The sequence below is a fragment of the Phragmites australis genome, chromosome 8 (assembly GCF_958298935.1).
Source record: "Phragmites australis chromosome 8, lpPhrAust1.1, whole genome shotgun sequence".
NCBI lineage: Eukaryota > Viridiplantae > Streptophyta > Magnoliopsida > Poales > Poaceae > Phragmites > Phragmites australis.
Genome location: NC_084928.1, coordinates 30,876,635 through 30,899,570, shown reverse-complemented (window position 1 = coordinate 30,899,570; position 22,936 = coordinate 30,876,635).

Below are 22,936 nucleotides of genomic sequence, written 5' to 3'. Positions count from 1 at the left end.
ACCATACTATAATGAATTATCACCGATCATTATTCTACAAAACTTTTTTACCTCACATATTCGTATCTCCCTCCGATGATCTGCCTTCATCAGCTATGTGACGAATGGCATATACGACACATCTAGTTTTACATATTTGTACGTGCCTGTTTTCTATGTATTACAAGTTCAGACATTACTACTTACCATGTCATTGATGCATTTCTTTATCCCATGTGACATCACTCTACCAGCTTCTCAGAGTGAAGTCACCTCTCGCTGTTACCTTTTCAGGGAGATGCGACCCCTCAGTGTCAACTTTTTAGACTGACAAAACTGCTTGCAGCCTCCTTTTTAGACCGATGTGACCGCACACTATCAACTACTCATAGTCCAATGACCACTCGCTGCAGGAAGGTATCCAATGTATGCGCTATCCCTAAATTACATACATACACTTTGTGCATACACCATCGATTCCTGATTATAAAAGGCAAGGTCGAGGCAACGAGAAGGTCATGAGATTGCAGTTTCTAAAACACCACTACCATATGATACATAATACCAAACAATGGTTGCCTCCTTAAGCAAACATTTCTCAAGGACATCCAAATTCTCAATGATAGCCCTACAGACTATGAGGGAGACCTAGGCAAAAGGTGACGATGTATTCAAGGAGGAGAACCTGAACAAAGTGCTGTCGAAATGGCAGACCATGACCCACTATCCCTATTTCACCATGAAGGAATGGTGGCAAACAGTAAGCTCTGTGACCTCCATGGACCTAAAGACACACTTGTTAGAATGTCGTTAGAGATATATCAAGGTGTGCGAACTAGCTGACATAGAAAAGTGTTTTAGCAAGCGAGAATACACGATATTTATGCACCCTCAGCAGTACGAGGAGCACATTAAGGTACGTTCATCATTATTACATGTCCTAGTTCATTGTTATGGTGCACTTCTAAGACACGTTTAGATTTTTGTATGCTCTTTTTGTATACTAGGTATTTTTTCATGATGAAGAGTTGCTAAACAAACCCATCGAGAACTTTTTAGGGTTGCATCTACTCTTCGGTGACGGTTGCCTACCCAGACATAACTGGAGATGCAGAGGTGGTCATTCGAGACCTTCACATCGTTGTGAAAGAGGCAGTGGTTCAAGCCACCGTGAAAGGGGTGGTCGTTCAATAACAACCACAAGAAGGACGTCCTTCTACCACTTTCTCCACAACCGAAGGGGTTCGTTCTGATGATGGTGACTTTGTGCTTACTCCTTAGAGAACTCCACACCGTTAGCAAATTCTCTGACGACCGTACAGATGACTGGGATCCTAACTTTGATTATTTTCCATATATACCAGCACCACGTAGACCAAAATCCCCATAATACGACTACCATTAGATGAAATGGGAGATAAGGCAAAGGCAACTTCAAGGGTCATTTCGTTCATAATGTTTATGCTACTAAATGTTGTACTTGTTGAGTTCAAGGTGTTTATATAATTTTTAATCTATTACTTAAGTTGTGTATGTATCTTAGATGTAGCCTACATACTATTAGTAATGTTTAAATTCCATGTACTCATCTCATGTACACATTCTATCTAACATTTAGTGTGGTTTTTTCATTTCACTTACATGTATTTAATCTATCTTCACTTTAATATTTTCTAGGATTTTTGTTATTTTTGACTTAGATAACTTCTGAGGTTTTTTGTTATTTTTGTAATAAAACTGGTGTAACCGCCCTCTCAGAGGGCGATGAGGGACGGGCACGTGGAGTGGCTAACCGCCACTTGCATGGGCGCTAACCGTCCTCTCAAAGGGTGGTAAGGGGAGTGTGGGGCCTAACCGCCCTCCGAGAGGGTGGTAAGAGGTACCCGTGCCAACGTGACATGCTTACCATCCTCTGAAAGGGTTGTAGCCCTTTCATAGGGTGGTAGGTGTCTATTTGTGTAAATCTGTCCATCAAGGGTCTATTTATTTAAATATTAATGTTAGAAAATGTAAAAATAAAAAAGTCTTTCCTTTCCTTTTCAGTCTCCAGCCAGAATGAGAAGCCCAAATCCACATCTTTATTGGGCCTGCTCTTTGAATACTTACCACGACTTTACAGCTACCGGACCCTCTTGGGCCTAAACCAATATTTGGCCTTTCCTTATGCTGGGCATTATAGTTTCTACAACACCAGAGAATCCTATAGGTAGTGCACCCAAAAAATGTTTTGGGGCAGTGCGCTGAAACGCCCCGGTTTATCCTCGGTGCTTAAAACCTTTATTATATTAGTCCATGTATCAACCACTGGTAAATAAGAGTCTTACAACAGATAATGTCACAGTCATACAACATAACGAGTGGTGAAATAGCTCCACAAAACTAATAAAACATACAACACTAAACAACAGTGCATGAACAACATGATCCACGACATTCGAGTGCACAACAAGTACAACATGATGAACATGCCACTCCACAGGCAACTCGGGTGCAGACACAAACAAGCCTACTCGTCAGCCTCACCATCTGCATCGGTGAAGTCCAGGTCGTCCTTTGAAAGCACAAGCAAAGGTGAGTACAAACGTACACGACAAGTCCCAACCCTTAACCTATAGCAAGAGGTACCAATACATGCATATGATATCGACAAGGGTAAAGACTATGAGTTTAACTTTGCGGAAAAGCTAAGTTTACACATGTAAGGTTCATTTTTCATAAGGCATGTTTTGTGAAAACATTATATCAACATCATTAAATTAAAGGGGGTTTCGGCCATGATGGAAGGTCATTAGGGACCAAGTCTTAAGATTGCTGAGAACCCCATCCACGGCAACCCACAGCAACTGTCAGGCCTATCTTCCAAAAATGGGCACATCTTGCCTGCTCCCACACCAAGGTAGACACACAACCCATGCTTGTTGTGACCAAACCATAGTTTGTCCATGACCGTGGACACAACCATTCGAATAGTTTTACCTCTGTAGAGTGGTACACTTTATCAACAAGCAGAGATTGGCAACATACCACCGCCATAGCAATGCGACTCAACAAAGACATTATGAACCCAAGCATCATCTCACTAGCCGCCTATAGGAACTAACCAGGGGTTCCTAGCATTTAACCAGGCCTCCAATCAGGTCAACAAGCATGCACCTACTTACACATGCTATGTGGCCTCCTGTTGCACACCTGCCTCCGGACGACCAGTAGACTAGCCAATGGGATTTAGACTAAGCCCTGCCACATATAGGGTCAAGTGGTTGTACTGTGAAGACTAGGTAAGATCTCACATCAACTCGGTCCTTAATCAAGCTAAGGCCAACATCTCCGCACTAAGCTTGCCACACAGGGAACACTTATACTCCCAAGGCATTCCCTGTGGAATCCTAATTTCCCCCAGCTCTTAAAATGTTCTCATTTCTTACCATTATCTAGTAAGTTTTCCCATTCCAACAACCCACACAACACCAGAGCACCAATTTTCACACATTTGTAAAGCTAATTATGATTAAGCATGAAATAATAGTAAAGATTACAATCCTAAGCATACTAGTAACAAGGTGATCGTCTTAGCATGATTAAAGTAGCTAAGACCAATAGGGTTTCCAAGATTATATTCAGGTCAAAATAATCAGGCTGGGTAATAGGGCATAACTACATCAACAATTTAAATTATGCCAATAAATAATACTTCATGCAATTATTTGGTGGAAAATGACTGCTACGTGTTGTGGTGATAAAATCTAGGTTCAATATAATCAATGAGGGAAAATAATTGAGACTTGCCTCCACTGAGTCCTCGAGGTGGTCCTACTCAAAGTCTTGCGCTCCTAGCTCCTCCTCTTCCACGAACTCTCTGGTCTCTAAAGCACGGCATACAAGAAAAAACATATAATTAAATACAATTTAAATATAAATAAAATTGAAATAAATATGAATATATATAGTTTGAATTTAGATGAATATCGGTGGAAGAATTGTCAAAATTAGAGTTGAAAAAGAGCATATATGAGCTTCCGAAGTTGGTCAGAAATTTTATTCTAGAAAAAGAAAAGGGGGAGAATGTTCCCTAGAATATTGCCTAGAATATTCTTTGAAAAATCAAATTTTCACAAAAAGAGAGATGCTATTGTGCTTGTGGGATGGCTCTGTGAAAGTGGGCTTCAGTCGGGCTCAACGGCTACTAGGTCGGTTTGTGGGCCAAGATGGCCCAATCTGGCCTGAGGGAGGGTGACAGTGGGAGGCTTGACGGCATCATGGCTAGGCCCACTTGTCGGATTGACACACATAGAGAGAGAGGGAGACAACAGGGAATGGTGATGACGGCCGAATGGGGACGGCGATGCTGAGATGTCTGAGGAGGTGGCTCGCCGGAGAACTCGCCGGCGGTGGCTCTGGGCTTCAGGTTGGACCAAGAGATGTCCCACAGTGATCGGCTTGGTATAGAGAAGCTGCTAGAGGGCATATCATCGATGGGTGTTGGCTAGAACAGGGTCTATTGCTCACTAGAGTTGGGGGAGGCAGCGGCCGAAGTCGGAAACTGCAGAGAGATGGCTTTGGGTATGGCTTTTGGGCACTGGAAGCTTGTACACGGTGCAGAGAACACATGTCATCACTTGGTTTGGCCAGTAGGGCAGTGACGACGGCCAGCAATGGAGAGGGAGCTCCGACAGCCATGGCAGCTCAGTGAGAGCTCGGGCTGGGAAGGTATAGGTCAGACTAAGAGGCTAGGGAGGTGGAGTGAGGCTCGATGAAGCTTGCTGTGAGGACCAATTGACCTACGGCGGCTTCAAAGAGTGGATCAATGGCAATGGTCACCGGAGCGTGAAAAACTCTGTCTGTGTGTGTGTGTGTGTGTGCTCGCGCGCGCGCGCGCGTGTGTGTGTGTGTGTGTGTGTGTGTGTGTGTGTGAGAGAGAGAGAGAGAGAGAGAGAGGAAGAGGAAGGGCGGGGCTTGCCTTGGCGGGCACAGCGAGCGACGGTAAAGAGCGGAGGAGCGAGCGGCATAGCTTTTATAGCCGACAGAGGGGTGATGGTGGGGTCTAGTGACGATAATCTTGTGCGGTACGACGCGTGTGTTTGTTAGCAATGACACGATGTCAGCGGTGTAGCAGTTTGGATGCGCGCGGTGTGCTGCGGGAAGGGTCAAGCTCGGCAGCCGAGGCGGTGATGCATTTACTTTGTGCGTGCTCGGTCGACGGTGCTCTCGAGCATGTTTGCCGTACGCAGTGTTAGTGGTAGAGGAGTGGTGGAGTGAACCGACGACTTCAGCGGAGGTATGGGTCTGTGGTGGTGGTTGGCAGTTAAGTGACATGGTCCACAGCTGCAATGTTTGGGCGTGAGTGCGTGCGCGAACTGGAGGGCGTGGGAGGAAGACCAAGGTTGGCTCGAGCTGGGCTGCGCGAGTGGCTGCGGGAGAAGAAAAGGAAGCGGGTCAGGGTGAGGGAGTTGGTCCGGAGGGAGGAGGAATGGGGCCGGGCGGGGAAAAGGAAAAAGAAAAGGAAAGGGGAAGTGGGCTAGGCTGAGAAAAAGAGGTGAATTGAGCCAAAGGAGAGAAGAAAATGTTTTGACTTTTGGAATTTAGATTTGAAATAGGTTTTGAACTGATTTCTTTTGAATTTTTTTGAATTTAAGTTTTCAAAAACTGAGATGTTACAAACCTACCCCACTTAAAAAGAGTCTCGCCCTCAAGATTTGTGTCTTCCTCGAATAGAAAAGGAAACTCTTTCCTCAGGGTGTCTTCTTGTTCCCACGTGGCTTTTGCTTTGGTGTGCCTGCTCCATTATACTCGGCACAGACATACTATCGATCCTCTCGTCTGTCGGGTGACTACATCCAAGATTTTTACTAGGACTTCTTGGTACCAGAGATCATCCTGTAGATCCAGTGTTTCCATGGTGATATGCTCTTCTGGTATCCTCATACACTTCTTCAGCTGGAAGACATGGAAGGCATTGTGTACATCGGCCAATTCCTGTGGTAGTTGTATTCAATAGGCCACTGTACCAACTTTTTTTAGAACTAGGTAAGGTCCAATATACCGGTGAGGCAACTTTCCATGGACTCGAATCCTCCGTGTTCCTCGTATTGGCTGCCTTTAACTTTTCTCTTATGCCTACAACACGGTCTTCTGCTTCTTTGATGAGGGCAGGTCTAAGCAAGGTACATTCTCTAACTTCGGACCACATTAAAGGTGTTCGACACTTTCTGTCATAAAGAGCTTCAAACGGGGACAACTTCAAGCTGGCTTGGTAATTGTTATTGTATGAGAACTCTACATATGCCAAGCTTTTCTCCCAATCCTTTCTATAGGTCAGGGCACAAGCTCTCAACATATCTTCTAGGATCTGATTAACTCTTTATGTTTGGCCATCAGTCTAAGGGTGATAGAATGTGCTGAAGTCTAGCTTGGTTCCCATGGTTGTATGCATACTCTTTTAAAACCTTGAGGTAAACTGAGTACATCTGTCAGAGACAATCCTGCTGGGGACTTCATGTAGCTTCACTATGTTGTCGATGTACAACTGAGCTAGCTTATCTCTACCATAGTTGGTTCGTACGGGTATGAAGTGAGCAACCTTGGTGAGGCAGTTCACTATTACCCATATTGGTATTTTCCTTCTTTGTCTTGAGGAGTATAACTATGAAGTCCATGCCTATTTCATCCCATTTCCATACAGGAGTTGGTAGGGGTTGAAGTAGGCAGATAGGTTTCTAATGCTCTGCCTTGAATCTCTAGCAGGTGTCGCACTAGGCAACAAACTGGGCTATATCTTCATCCTATTCCACCAGTATTTTCCCTTCAGGTCCATGTACATCTTTGTGGCACCTGGGTGGATGGATTATATTGAGTTGTGAGCTTCATCCAGGATTAATTCTTGGAAGTTTCCTTCCAGGGGCACACAAAATCTATCTTTATACAATAAGACTCCATTTTCCTCTACTTTGAAGTTCAGAGCCTTATCTTCTCCAGTGTGCTTACAGATCTTCATCAATTCCTGATCCTTATGTTGTGCTTGCTTTACTTTCTCATTTAAGGTAGGTTGTACACTCAAGTTATGAAGATAAGTGTGAGAAACCATCCAAATAGTATTCTAATTAATGTTTAAGTTGATCATTTAAACAATCATGACTACAATGATTAACCAGAATACCATTCTGGTAGTCCCGACACGTGTTTTGTGCACAAGATCAAAACACATGCCTTTCCAACAGGTAACATCATAACAAAGCTTAAGAAAGAGCAAGTAATTAGATTATATTACAAGCCTTTTGAAGATTATCATTTACAACAGTTTATAGAGATACTACGCAGTGGAAAAGTAACATCTATGAACAACAATAACTAGGTGAAGCCATATGTCCTTAGGCTCCACCCAAAAGCACGCTACTTGAGTAGACAACACTACTCTTGCCCGTCGCCAGTGTCGACGGACATTAAGTAGCCAGCAACTAACCTTTTCTCGCCTATAAACCTGAAAGAGCAATGTGAGTATGAAGGTACTCGCAAAATTTAATCCACATTGGGTATATAATAACCTGACTCCAAAGATTATGCAATTGAGCTATTAGCAAGGAGTAGTCTACAAGGTTAAATAATTCATATGCGTAAGCAACCTTAACACCTAGGTGTGAGAACCTATACTAAACCACAACTACCTTTCTACCTTGTAACTAACCACTTGCACATAAAAGTAAGTGGAACCATCTCATGTAAATAACTATAATCGAGAGCGCGGCAATTCGAATTGATTTTATATCCTATAAGGGGTACACCTAGACCCACATGACACGAGACCACCGCCCACATAGCCCATCAGCTGCAAGTGATGATTCACGTACCAACCATTCACATACCCACTCCGAACCTTTATCCCCATGCCTGATGTCTGTAGAGGCCACCGAGATCCCGAATGTACTATGATTTACCGATGCTTCTCGGTGCCTCTACAAGCTCTTGCTCACATGCCGAGCGCATAGGTCAAATGAGCGCGGTGACTTACGATACTTGGCTTACCCATCCCATATCCGAGTATGTGGTAAGTACAAAAAAGTATTAAATCCAACAATACCGATGATCAGTGCTTAACTGATGCAAGCGATCTATGGCATCCGGGCTCCTCTCCCGATCTACCCCTAGCACCGCCCACATCTCGCCTCATTCTCACATCTCATACCACCCAACATCATAATCATACCTAATGTAGAAATTAAGCAAGCCCTACGCTCGCGAACAACGGCCACACCGTCACTCGACTTCTACCAAGGACCTAAGCATTGCTTAGCATTTTGATTAACCTTTGAAGTTAGACATTAACAAAACCATACCTAGGTTACAAGGATAAGGAATCATCAGTAATTCAAAATAGAGATAATGCATCAACATAGGTTCTACCCATATTGCCCGACATCGACTCACTAATCATGCAAACATAACTAAGCAGTAACTCATCAATTTAGATTCCACTTGATTCAAATCAAAAGGTGCAATATGCTTAGATGCTTGCCTTGCTGCTCCAGGTGCTTCGCTCACGTTCAGAACCAGTACGGCATTGATCTTGACCACAAAGAATGGTGGCATCACTCTTTGAACAAAATACGAAGCATCGAATAAATAATCGAACGATGAAAACGTGTCCATATGATGCATGCGTGAACAATAATAGAGCATCGTGTTTAAAAAATATTTGCAAAAGACCACCAAAAAATTAGATTTTCAAAGTTTGAAACCCCAGATAGGTAACCTAAGTACATACTCAGGGTAATAAATCAAGATTTGTTGAGACAGATGCAAAAGCTGTCAAAAGCAAAGTGAGCAGACTTTGTCAGGGTAACGAGGTTAACACTGAGAAGAAATAGCAATTTCGAAAGTGAGAAGAAGACTTGAAGATCAAGATCCCTTATCTCATTTTCGGTCTGCCCGAATCTCGAGGGCGAGATTCCTTTAAGGGAGGTAGATTTGTAACACCCTGATTTTCAGATTTCTCAAATTTCTAAAATCTTCCAAGATTGTTGAATAGCTTCACAAGTAGTATAGGTTTAAAACCTATTTTCTTAATCAATCAATCAATATAGGTTATTATTTTGTGTGCATTGCATGCCGAGTTTTGTTAGGAGCCAGGTAAATGCATTAGAGTTCTTTTTTTCTTTTCTTTCTCTTTGGTGTTTTGAGTGAAAAATATTTTGAAAAGGTTTTTTACAAAACTCGGTAGTGAATAAGTTAAGGATCTTAATGGTTGGAATTCAAAATCTTTGAATTCATCATCTATTCAATCCTTGATCATATTTGATCCTTCTCTAGTTCAATTCAAATCTTATTCAAATTCTTGTTTAAAGTCAACCTCTCCTCTTTCTCAAATTCTACCTAAAATCTAAATTCAAATTCCTTATCTAGTCCTATTCTTGTTCAACCTCAAATTTTTTTTGTTTCTCTAAATTCACTCCGAACACAATTCAAATTCAAATCCTATTCAAATTTCTCTGCAAAAGTTTCTTTTCTAAACCCTATATATACCTAAAATATCTTTGTGCTCAATATTGCTCAAGTCCAAACCCTTAGCCAAGTCTTCTAAATAGCCCAACAAAGGATCCACGAAATCTGTAAATTTTTGCGGAGTCCTGGACAGCCTCATCTTCTCATGACGTTTCGGAGTTCAAAATGGCCTCAAATGCAAATCTTGACAATACTAAAGTTGTAGGTCTCGTTGAGAGATTTAATTTGAACCTATGGAAGATCTCTTTTGAATAATGGAGCTAGGAGTTATGGCCCCCAAAATCAGTGCTGTGCAGAGAAGTCCAAGTTCAAATAGTTTATCTTGTGGTGCATTTTTGGAAATGAATATGGCGTTTTCAGAAGATCCAATGACTACCAAAGTTGTATATCTTTTCGAGTACTACAATTTAGAATCAAGAAACGTCCAATTTGGAGTCCGGACCATAGAGATATCATCCTCGGAATACAGAGCTGCGAAAAAGGAAATCGTAACCGACTTGAACTCGAATCAGAATCGTGTTCGGTTTGGACTCCACCTCAACCAGCCGCCCCTAGCCCTATATATATGAGTTGCACGCCCTCTCCTACCCCTATTCCACACCACCAAGCCCTAGAAGTCGTTGCTGCCCTGTCCGTGTGTCACCGGAGCGCCGCCGTTCGCCGGAGCCGCTGCCACCGCCGCCCGTGATGCGCTACGTCGTCTTCTCCGTGAATCCTCCTTCTTCCACCATCAAAGTAAGGTGAGCACCCCTTCTTCTCCTCCCTTACTACTGTTTTAGCATTATACTAAGTCCCTAGCCAAGCCCTAGCCCCGGCCAAAGCCCGATCTACGCCGTCACGGTCATCGCCGTCGCGGACAGCCGCAAGATAGCCGCGCTGTAGCCGACTGGCATCAATGTTCCCGACCGACTAGAGGTCAAATCACCAAGCCATTTCATCGGTGCATGTCCCATGATGTTCCTCACACCCTCACCAACCAGGTCGGCCATTAGAGCAGCCAAACCGTTGAAATCAAGGTCGACATACCCCCTGTCCGGTTTCTGGACGCGTTCTGCGCGCGCACCAGATTTGCATTCGCGTCCCCCATCAATCCGAAAGCCGTATGGATGCACCAACCACGTCACAGCGTGTCCCATGAAGTCTTCTACATTACCCTAGGAGCCCATCCCCGTTTGTGCAGCAACACGACCAGGACGCCATTGCCAACCACAACATGTCGCAGCCATCACCCGTCTCATCTCTGCTGATCGTTCTTCCTCTCAGTGGATGATCTACTAAAACCCATGCCATAGCATTATGTTCCCGGGTTATATGAGCATCCTTGTTCAAACAGTTCCTCAAAATTCATAGCTAATCTCCTGGAACGCGAGCATCTTCGTTCCTGCATCTGTTCGCGGTCACCACCAAACCTAGAAGCAGTCATCGCTGTTTTGCCGCTACCTCGGATGACCCCTTCCAAAACCAACCAAACCGCTGAGTTAGTCTTTCCGCGTTCTATGCCATGCTTCCCTCATTTTACTGAAACACCACTGAAGCTGACATCGATGTCTGTGGCCACGTGCCCGATCGTTTTGTTTGACGAAACCCGAACCACCACTGCTACATAGAGTCACTAGTAGTATCCTTAACCTAGAAGCGTAACCTTCAGCCTTTTTGATCTATCATAGGTGATCAATACTAGATCTCAGCGTATCCTTTCTTTAATCCAAGATGGTACTTGCATAGCAGGTCAAGTCAGCACCATATCATTCTCCTTAGCCTAGTCAACGAAGTCTAGTCTGCCCTACACTTGTTGAATCTTGCACAATAATATTGCCAAGCCTGACACAGTGATTGTGCAATAAAGCATTTTCCATAGAAAGATAGTTCCGGTAAAATCAGCATTTCCTTTTCAGTCTAATCAATCTCTCGAAAGTTATTCTCTTTTCATCTTAACTCCGATTTAGGCGATTCTTACGTCTAAACGTTTCTAAAATCATTCCTATCCAACCATAGTATTTTTAAAGTGTTTTGATGATGTTTGGTATGTTGTTCTTAGTGTTTTCCTTTGTATTGTTTGTCGGTAGTTCTCGCGATTAGTCGATAACTTTCCGGAGCAGTTCGAGGAACTTCAAGACCAAGATTTCGACAACACTAAGCAGCATTGGGAAAAAGGCAAGTGTCCTAACCTATGTTTTTAAATGTTTTGTTTTACAAAATTGCACACAATGTCTGTCAATATGATAGGTAGTCACCTATGTTAAGGTTTTCCCTAGATTTTCCCTTATCATCCCTTGAAACCTTGAAACCTAGGATCGGTTCGTGGAGCGACAACCCAAGAAGTAACGTACCAACCACGAGGATGATATAGGTAAGACGTGACATACTGATTAGAGTCTATCCAGTGTGTGTTGGGTCAGCACAAAAGGGGGCTTCTGGGTAGGAGCTTAGCTTGCGTAAAGCCTGGCGGTGAAACCTAGTGGGCAGACACATACTAGATTAGTCTCTGGTTAGTGGAAAGTGTCATACAGTGATTCTTGGCGGCACACCACTAGCGTGTGTTAAGTGTTTCGCGAACACGGCAACATGGAATTCACTAACTCGTGGGAAAAGCTGGACAACCTCTGCAGAGTGTAAAACTGTTATAACAGCCGTGCTCACGGTTATGAGAGACTTGGGTCCTCACATGATTAGATGGTTGTGGTTATGAGTTTGGTTGTGGTTATGGTTCTGGTACAGGGAGTACTAGATGGTTGTGGTTATGGTTCTGGTACAGGGAGTACTAGATAGTTGTGGTTATGGTTCTGGTACAGGGAGTACTAGATAGTTGTGGTTATGGTTCTGGTACAGGGAGTACTAGATGGTTTTGGTTATAGTACACGGAGTACTAGAAGGTTATGGTGTGCAAGGTGGGGAGCCTTGTATGCTGGATGCTGAACTGTATGGGTTACATTCACTTAATAATTGCTTAATGCTTTTGAGTCCAAATATCTTTTCATAACTCGCATTTGCGCAAATATACCATGTGTTAGCCTATTCTTGATATAAGCCTGCATATCATTATCTTTCCCCCACTTGCTGAGTACTCTATGTGCTCACACTTGCTATTTTTCCTACACCATGCGACATGTATGCTGCTGCTCAGTGAGTGAAGATGTTGAAGACTATCAAGACAAGGTAGTGACGTTCTAAGCGCGTATCTCCCGGTCGGTTGCCTGCGGTTGTTCTGGGCACCAGTGCTTCTGTTCCGCTGCAGATATCTTCATAGAAGACAATATATGTCAATTGATGTAAGAGTTTAATATTTATTTAATAAAAGTATTATTTTTGTTACTTCACCTGTGACGTCCTTATGTGTGTTGAACATCCTGGGCACACATAAGCTGCATCTGGTTTTGTCCGTTAAAACCGGGTGTGACAGTTAACTATCGGCAACAGTTATCCACATAACTCTTCTATCTTGATTGGGTTGTCTTTAACTTCTCTCGTATTGCCTTGACTTGTTCCTTTGCTTTCTTAGTCCAAACGCTTGACCTTTTCCAATCTCACTCCAATGCAGAGGCATTCTACACTTTCTTCGATATAAGGCCTCGAATGGGGTCCTCTATAAACTGGACTGATAACTGTTGTTATACGAAAACTCTGCATTTGGTAAGTTCTTGTCCCAACTATTGCGATTCTAAAGAGCACATGCTCGCAACATATCCTCGAGTATCTAGTTTATCCTTTCTGTCTATCCATCTGTTTATGGGTGATATGCCAAACTAAAACTCAACTTCGTGTTCAATAATTCATGAAGTTTCTGCCAAAACCTTTAGGTAAATTGGGTTCCTCGATCTGATACTATTCTCTTCGGAATTCCATGTAAGCACACCATCCTGGATATATATGGCTCTACTAACTTATCTCCTTTATAGGTTGTTTTAACCAGAATGAAATGAGCTACCTTCGTGAGACGATCCACAACGACCCATATTGAATCATAGCCTGATTGGGTATGAGGCAATCTGACTATAAAACCCATACCAATTTCTTTCAAATTTCCATTTAAATCTATTTAGAGGCTGTAGCAATCTTGCTAGTTTCTGATGTTCTACTTTCACACACTGACATGAACCACATACTGTCATATACTCGAGTTATTTCTTGCTTCATATCGGGACACCAATAGCGATCCTTCAGATTCTGGTACAATAGAGTAAGCTGACTCGTGGGCTCCTCTTAAAATTATCTCCTTAAGCCCTTTCTGAGCTGATACACAGATGCGCTTGGCAAATCATACCTTTTGTCTTTTCTCGTCCTCCAAAAACCTTGGGGCCTTGCCTACCTTAATATTATGTTTGATCTCCTTAATGTTTTCATCTTTGGCCTGGCCTTTCCGAATGTCCTCATCCAGAGTGGGTTCCACTTCCATGGTTACTGCCTCCAAGTCTGCAACAAACACCAGGTTAAGGATTCGGTATTTTCATAAAAAGTTGGTTGAGCTTCTTGTAGCATAGCCATGGTGCTATATACTTTTCGACTTAATGCATCTTCCAACATGTTTGCCTTCCTTAGGTGGTAATGGATTTCCGCATCATAATCTTTGATCAATTCTAGCCATCTTTGTTGCTTCAAGTTAAGATCCGCTTGTGTGAATATATACTTCAAGCTCTTATGATCCGTATACATATCACATCTTTTCCCCAGAAGATAATATCTCCATATCTTTAAAGGTACTACTGCTACTAATTCCATGTGATGCGTTGGATAATCCTTCGCATGAGGCTTCAACTATCTCGATGCCTATGTTTACCACTTGTCCTTCTTGCATCCAAACACACCCAAGACCTTGTCGAGAAGCATCACAATATATGTCAAAGATCTTCTGGATATCCGGCAACCCTAGCACTGAGGCTGTGGTTAAATTTTTCCTAAGCGAACTGAAACTTGCTTCACAAGCATCTGTCCATTCATACCTCTTTTCCTTCTTTAGAAACCCTATGAGTGGCTTGGCTATTTTTGAGAATCCTTCTATGAAACAACAATAATAGCCTGCTAAACCAAAAAACTTCTCACTTATGTTACACTGGTAGATGACTTCCAATCCAATACCTCTTTCACCTTGCTTGGGTCTACGACAACTCCTCCGACAGATAGAATATGTCTAATAAATGGCACCTCTATTAACCTGAACTCACACTTGTTGGGCTTAGCGTACAGTTGATGTTCTCTAATCTTTCCAAATTTGTTCTTAGATGACCCTCATGTTCTTCTTTGCTCTTAGGATAAACCAGTATGCCATCAATGAATACTACAACAAACTTATCTAGATGTTCCATAAAAATTTTGTTCATGAGGTACATGAAGTAAGTAGGGGCGTTAGTCAATCCATATGACATGACTGAAGGCTCATATAATCCATATCGAGTGATAAGTGTTGTCTTGGGTATATCTGATGCTCCAATCTTCAACTAATGATAGCTTGATCGTAGATCTATTCTTGAGAAACTCGAGCTCCCGTGAGTTGATCAACAGATCTTCACTCATAGGTAAGGGGTAGTTGTTCCTAATGGTGACATCATTGAGTGTTTCGTATTCTATGCACATTCTTTGGCTTTTGTCTTTCTTCTGTCAATCCTTTCGAAAAGATATCTCTGAAATTCGTCGACTATACGAATCTAATCCACTGTCAATCCTTTTATGTGATTCAACTTGCATTCTTCTTTATGTGATTCAACTTGGATTCTTCTGCTGACAGTGTGTCTACCACAAACTTTACTTTAACTCCTTATCCGCTAACCAAGGTGTTTACCTTTCTGGTAAACTCAATCACTCCTTTGAACCTGGCTAACCGATACATTCCAGGAATAATAGGTTCTTTGCATTGCCAGATTTGCGGAGAAGTCCACCCCCCTTATTTAAGGTTTTCCTTAATACAACAAGTCTAGTTCTCATTTCTCCACTCGTTGAACTTACTTCCATGGTCATTGACTAACTTAACTCCTTGCCCCCAATTGTGGAACTTCTTCCTTATCATAGATTGCTTCTTCTCAATAGTTCTTGCTCCAAGCATCTGTAGCTAATGACTCAGTGGTGTAGGAGAACATTAGTGACTTTGTCCCAATGAATTCCTCCAACTTGGACTGATTGTGATGGTCATGTGACCATAGTTGGGGTTAAGAATACGACGGTTGCCGATTGCTGGCCATTATCTGTGACACTCCTTGATTGTTCTGAGTCTGCATCACCATATGTTGTTCCATGCTCTAAGTGAAACACGGTTGTTGTTGTTCACGAAGTTGCTCTTTGTGTTTGCCATTTGTTTTGGGTAGGGGGTCATGGGCTAGGTATAGGGGTATGAAATTTTGAAGAGGGAAGGATTGGATAAACTTGTCTTTTTCAAAACTCCGGTTGGTTCAGTTATTATCTTTGCTTCCCTATCTTCTAAGATGCGATTGCGGACAGAGTGCCCACAGGCGGTCCTTCAACCCACATCTAACACTCAGAGATAAGAAACCAAGGAAAACCAAAAGTAGCAAGAACGACCTAACGCGTTCACTACTCGACCATTGGCCTAAAGGTCAAGCCTAAACTCCTAAAAGTATGGGTGTCCAGAGCATAACACTCATAGATTACCCAAGGGTGAATTGCTTTTAAATCCTAACGTGATAATGCCATAAGCGGGGAAGGCTTAACTTTAGATCCTTGTTGCTCTGGATAGAGATTGGCGGTGGTGGGCCTCCTTCCAGCTGGTGTTCTTGACATTGTTTCTTCTACACAGTTGTTTCTCAAAACCGGGTAGGTTGATACTGGAATCTTGTAGAGTGTAATCTTCTCGAGTCTTCAAGATGTTCGTACTTCCCAAAAGCATCAACATCATGGCTTCGGCTTCCCAGGTGTAAGGAGAATTAGGGAAGTGAAAGTAATATTAGGATGATGAGTCTTCAAGAATATATTTTAAGATTCCATGTTTCCCTTATTTTAGGGTTTTTCAGACTTTCTAGGGTTGTGTTCTAGGTTTATATAGCTTTGATACCACCTTTGTTGAGAATGATTTAAGAAATAAACCAATCTCATCTATGTGATAAGCCAGGAATCCATCCCAACATATAGTGACTTCATTGATGATAATCATTACAATATTTATTCCTTAATCGAATAAACTGTCTTACAAAAGACCTTCATGGGTCAAAGAACCAATAATTGTAGCGGATCCTAAACGTAGTCTTCATCCTTACTGAAAACTCCACAAGAGAAATTTGATGGAGAACACCTACCTAGAAAATATCCTCCATGAAGTCTTCCAATTCTTTCCCAATTGAGTGTTTGGTGATAGCAAGTGTGAGCATATATCGTACTCAGCAAGTTGTATAGGAATAGTATGCTTATGAAGGCTTTAACAAGGATAAGGCTAAATGGCTCTTTTGCATAAAACAAAATTTAAGTAAAAACATTTGAAATGCAATAGTAATTAAGTAAATGACTGTAAATAACCAACCACCTCAAGATTCCATCCATCCTGACTTAACCAACTAACCACCTCAACCAAGATTCTAACCACCAAGGTTGAACACCCAACACCTCAACCATGGCTTCCACCGCAAAAGTTGAACTAATGACAAACCACCTCAATCACGATTCCATCCATCGTGATTGACCCACTCTTCAACTATGGCTCCCACCACCATAGTTGCCCAGACTAACCTAAACACTAAGTTATAATCATGGTGGATTTTTCATGCCGCTCGTGACCATGAGCACAGCTGAATATTCAGTTTTAACTCTACAGAGGTTGTACTTTACCCACAAGTCATGATTTCATCATCCACAAGCAAGTGACTAAGTCTCCATTTTGCTCGTGTTCGCAAGACACTAGCACACTTCTGAGGTGTGTGGCCAAGAGATCACTACAAAGCTTTTACAAAGCCCCTCTCAGCACGTGTCTACCCACTAAGGTTTCACCACCGCGTGATTCCATCTCAACAACGGAAGCCCCCCCTTGCGCCTTTCAGATCCCAAGTCTTTTTGTCCATTCACTGCTCTTTTGTCTGGTCTACACTATGGTGAGAGTAAAGCAAATTAATTATCTAGACCCGTCCCATACCAGATTTGTGGTTGTACTATAAACATAGCAAGGTAACCTCACGAACCGGTCCTTCAATTTGAGCAAGACTATCACTTTCCCATCACATACCAACTTCAGCATACCACTTGCTCAAATCGCTATTCCATGTTGCTACAAAAATTATTCCATCATATTTTATCATTGTTGCATATGAACATTATCAAGTTTGTAGACCAATTATCATGATCACCATCCCAAAGCAAGGCTAAGCATCATCTACCCTTCCATAACCTAAAACCATACTATGGCGATAAGGATGACAAGGGAAAATATGAGGAACCATCCATATAGTATTCGAGCTAATCATAAGAAGATCATTTTCCATAATCACGCCCACAATGATTAACCAGAATACCATTTTGGTAGTCCCGACTTGTGTTTACTTCCAGGATCAGAACACACGCATTTACAACAAGCACATCATCAGAAGACATAATAAAGAGCGAGTAATTAAATTAATGTACAAGTCCTTAAGTAGATTAAACTTTACAACAAGATATAAGAACCCAAACATTTGTTAGAGTAGTTACACAGCGGAATAAGTTACATGACGACAAAAGATGGGTAGTACAGTTTGCCCTAAGGCGCCACCCCAAACTAACAACACACGAGTAGAATGTCACTACTCCTGCCGGTCACCAACATCGGCGGGCGGAAAGTAGCCAAATAATAGTTCTTCCTCACCTGAAAAGCAAACAAAGCATATAAGCACGAAGGTACTCGCAAGACTTAATCCATATTGGGTACTTATAAATAGCCCAACTCCAAGAAGAATGCATATGAGTAATTAGCAATGACTCAGCCACAAAGGTTAAATAACTTCATATGCAAAAGCGATTTGAACTCAAGTATAAGCATCTACACCTAACCAACACACCCTTGTATTATGAGATCATCAACATAACAAAGTTGTAACTTGTACCATATCAACTCCTTATCAACGCCACCAACCACTTCCCAACATACCATCACAACATCCCCATATCGAAAACTCTACGATCGAGGTAAATAGACAGAAGCATGCTCATAACCGAGAGTGCAACAATTTGAATTGTTCTTACACTCTACAGGGGTACCCCTTTGCTCACATGACACGAGTTCCACTAAGGCTACTCCCGGAGCACCCTAGTTACCCCTGAAGGTGTGGAGGTGGCTAGAACTACCCTCCGAGCAAACTAGTTACCTCTACAAGCCTATTATGCCAACAACACTTTTACAACATTACCTCTATAAGCATATTATGCCCACAACACCATAGGCCAACAAGCCAAAAGGTTGAAACTACAAAAAGAATTCGGCTTATCTTACCATTATATCGTCATATGGCAAGTATGTAAAGTGCCAAAGACAACTACAACAATGGTCAATCCTTAAACGATTCAAGAGGGCATATAGCATCCGAGACTCCATTCTTGAGCCATCCCTTTTGCCTGCCCGAATCTCACCTCATCCTTACTAACTTACACATCCCTCCATCATCATTATCTCTGTGAATAAAAGTAAGCTCTAAGCTCGCGAATGATGGTCGAACCACCGCTCGACTTCTACCGATGACCCAATCCTTGATAAGCATAACATATTCATTTTAATTTAGACTATTAAGTGCTATTCCCCAGGTTAATATGGATCAAAGGATAACAATACTAAGGAAGGGTAATGCAACAATTAGGATCTACTCCCAAAAATTTGACCTCGACTAACTATCATGTGTGACATACATATAGCATATTTTATCAAATTAAAAACAATATATGATCCAAAGTAATGGGTGCAACATGCTTAGATGCATGCCTTGCTTAACTGCTTCACACACAATATCACAATCAGGTTCCACCTCAAGAATACTCCGTCGCTCTCCGGTTTGTCGATCGCTAAAAGAAAGAATGATGTATCACAATTAACGTGATGAAATGCTATGATTCATGCACCAAATGCTATGAAAATTGAATGGGATATGAGTTACTGGGTAAAGAATATGAGGAAACAAGAATCATATGCATTGAAGTGTGAAAGCTCATGGTATAAAAGATTTATTTAAGGTCTGTCCAAAAATGACTGTAATTAAGCTAGCTATCAAAATTAAATGAGCCTCACAATTTATATAGAACTTTCATACCAAAGTATATTTTTTTTCTATATAGCACTGATCATAACATGAATTTTCCAAGTGCTTTCATGTAGGACATGGTATTCATTAACTGTGATTTAATTAAGCTAGACACATTTAATTAGTTAATTAATTATAAAATAGTATTTCTGGAGGTTTCAGGTTGAACTCAGAACTTCCGGGTACCGAAATCTCCGGATGAACCTTAAGGTGGGGCTCCTCTGTTGAAAATTGCTTGTATTAACTCGGAACCTCCGGGTCGTAGCAGAACGCGAGTTTTTCGATGATTCTTCTATCGATTCAATTTGCATGTTAAAGTCTAACCCACATAGGCATGTATTGGCACTAATGCATAGATTCTAAACCTAATATACACACTCTACCAACACAAATCACTAGCTTTTGCTCATTCAAATATCTCATACTAGCTCCATTTCATCATGAACGAAGCAGTGTTTCACAAAAGCAAGAATGCCGCTGCAAAACCTGTCCAAAGCCAAACTAATTTGTCCATTCCCACCATGGGAAACCTAGAGAATTTACCCAATGTTTTTTTCAAGGTTGGTGGTGTCGGTTGGGGAAGAAATCAGAGGGAAAAGGGTTTGGAGAAGAGGTCCTTGCTTTGCTGAAAATTTCAGTGAGGAATGGGTGACGAAATTGGATGGGAAATCACCCAAATCCTCCTGCATGTAGCCAACACTTGTATGAAAAAGAAGCTAGAGATGCAGGGAAGCCAAAGGTTTGACATGCATACCTCGAATCTTTCTCCGTGAAGGTTGATTTGAGGGAGAAAGAGAGAGCTTGAGAGGCGAGAAGAGTAGCAGCTCCTACTGTCTTTGAGGCTGCTTGGTTGGAAGAGGAGAGGGAGAGTTAGCACGTGGGTGAGAGTGAGAGAGGGAGAAGGGCTGCTGCAGCACTTGAGAGGGGGAGGTGGAGGTGGTGGGGGCAGCTGGTGGAGCCGAGTGGGAGAGGGAGAAAAGGGGTGTGGCCAACCAGGGGGTCCCACTCGCTAGATAGAAGCTAATTTAAGCTAAGAACTTTTATAAAAGAAACATGAGCAGCGATTATAACTTCTAAGCGAGGCTTAACTAAGCAAAAATTTTAATATTGGATATTTTCAAAAATACAAAGCCATTAGCAAACCACAATTTTAATTAACAAGCAAATCCAAAATGCTTAACAATTAAACACGATGCTTATGTTGCCTATGATGCATGATTATGCTTAATGGCATGATTAAGAAATTGGGACGTGACTCCCTCCCCCCCCCCCCCTCCTAAAAGAATCTCGCCTTGAGATTTGGGTGAGTTTAGGGGAGAGTACGGTGAATCTAGGAACTTCATGATTTTGCGACAACCATGTTGTGGGGATGAAAACTAAAGCAACACTCACATGTTGGAGAAGAACTTGGGGTAATCGGCATGAAGTTGATCTTCACGTTCCCACATTACTTCTTCTTCAAACTAATTACTCCATTGCTACTTGAGAAATCTGAAGGCATTGCGTTGCGTCTTCGTTCGGTTTCATCAAGAATGCGAATTGGATGCTCACAATAAGAAAGGTCGGGCTGAAGGTCTTGGTTATCCACTGTCACAACTTCGTTTGGAATGTGGAGGCACTTCTTCAATTGCGAGACATGAAAGACATTGTGCACGGTAGAGAGAGATGGAGGTAGCTCCAGTTGATAGGCCACCTCGTCATGCCAAGCAATAATTTGGAAAGGGCCAACATAATATGGTGTCAACTTCCCTTTTATTTAGAAACGATGCGTTCCTCTAAGGGGAGAGACCTTGAGATAGATAAAATCTCCAATTTTGAACACGAGCTCACGTTGACGATGATCGGCATAGCTTTTCTAATGAGATTAAGCTATGAGAAGGTTCTTGCGAATGGTTAGGGCATGCTTTTCTGCTTCTTTGACCAAATTTGGGCCTAGAAAAGCCCTTTTGTTGAACTCGGGCCAATTTAGAGGAGTTCGACACCTCCTTTCATAAAGCACTTCGAATGGGGATATCTTGATGATCGATTGAAAACTATTGTTGTAGTAGAATTCGGCAAATGGCAAACAAATCTCGCATTGCTTTCCAAACGTGAGAGCACAAGCTCGCAACATATCTTCAAGTATTTGATTCACTCTCTCTGTTTGACCATTAGTCTGAGGATAGTAGGTAGTGCTATGGAAAAGCTTAGTTTTCATAGCTTCATGAAGGCTCTTAGAAAAATGAGATACAAAGATGGAACAACGGTCGGAGACTATCTTCACAGGAACACCATGAAGACAAATAATTCAGGCGAGGTATAACTCCACATATTGCTTCATAGAGTGCGTGGTTTTGATGGGAAGGAAATGAGCTAATTTACTCAACCTTTCCACAATGACCCAAATCGAGTCATACCCTTGAGAGGTCTTAGGCAGCCCGGTAATGAAATCCATACCGATGTTCTCCCACTTCCAAGAGGGAATAGGTAAGGGTTGGAGCGTACCAGCTGGCTTGAGATATTTGGCTTCGCCTATCTAGCAAACATCACACTTGGTGACATAATGAGCGATCTCACGATTCATGCGGGTCCACCAAAATCTCCGTTTGAGGTCTCTGTACATTTTCGTACTCCCTGGGTGAATGGATAACAAAGAATCATGAGCTTCATCCAAAATTTTCTTTCTTAGCCCAGGAACCTTAGGAACTACTAGACATCTTCCAAACCACAAAGTGCCTTGATCATCCACGGAAAAGCATCTACCTTGCCCTTTCTCAATCTTGTCATGGATTTTCTTCATGCCAACGTCTTTCTTTTGTGCTTCCTTGATTTGGTTGATGAGGATGGATTTGATCTCCAGATTTACAAGAAATCCTTCTGAGACCATCTTGAGTCCAAGCCTCCGAAAATCATCATAAAGTGTGGCATTTATAGTCTTGACCATAAGACAATTGCATCTAGCCTTTCGGCTCAAAGCATCGGCAATGATATTTGCTTTGTCGGGATGATAATGAACCTCTAATTCATAGTCCTTGATCAATTCAAGCCATCTCCTTTGCCTCATGTTGAGGTCGACTTGAGTGAAGATATACTTGAGACTCTTGCGATCAGTATAGATATTGCAAAGATTTCCATGGAGGTAGTGGCGCTAGATTTTTAGAGCATGCACAACGGCTGCAAGCTCTAAACCGTGAGTAGGATAAATTTTTTCATGACACTTTAATTGACGAGAAACATAGGTGACGACTCGGTTCTCTTGCATGAGAACACAACCGAGGCCTATGCGGGAAGCA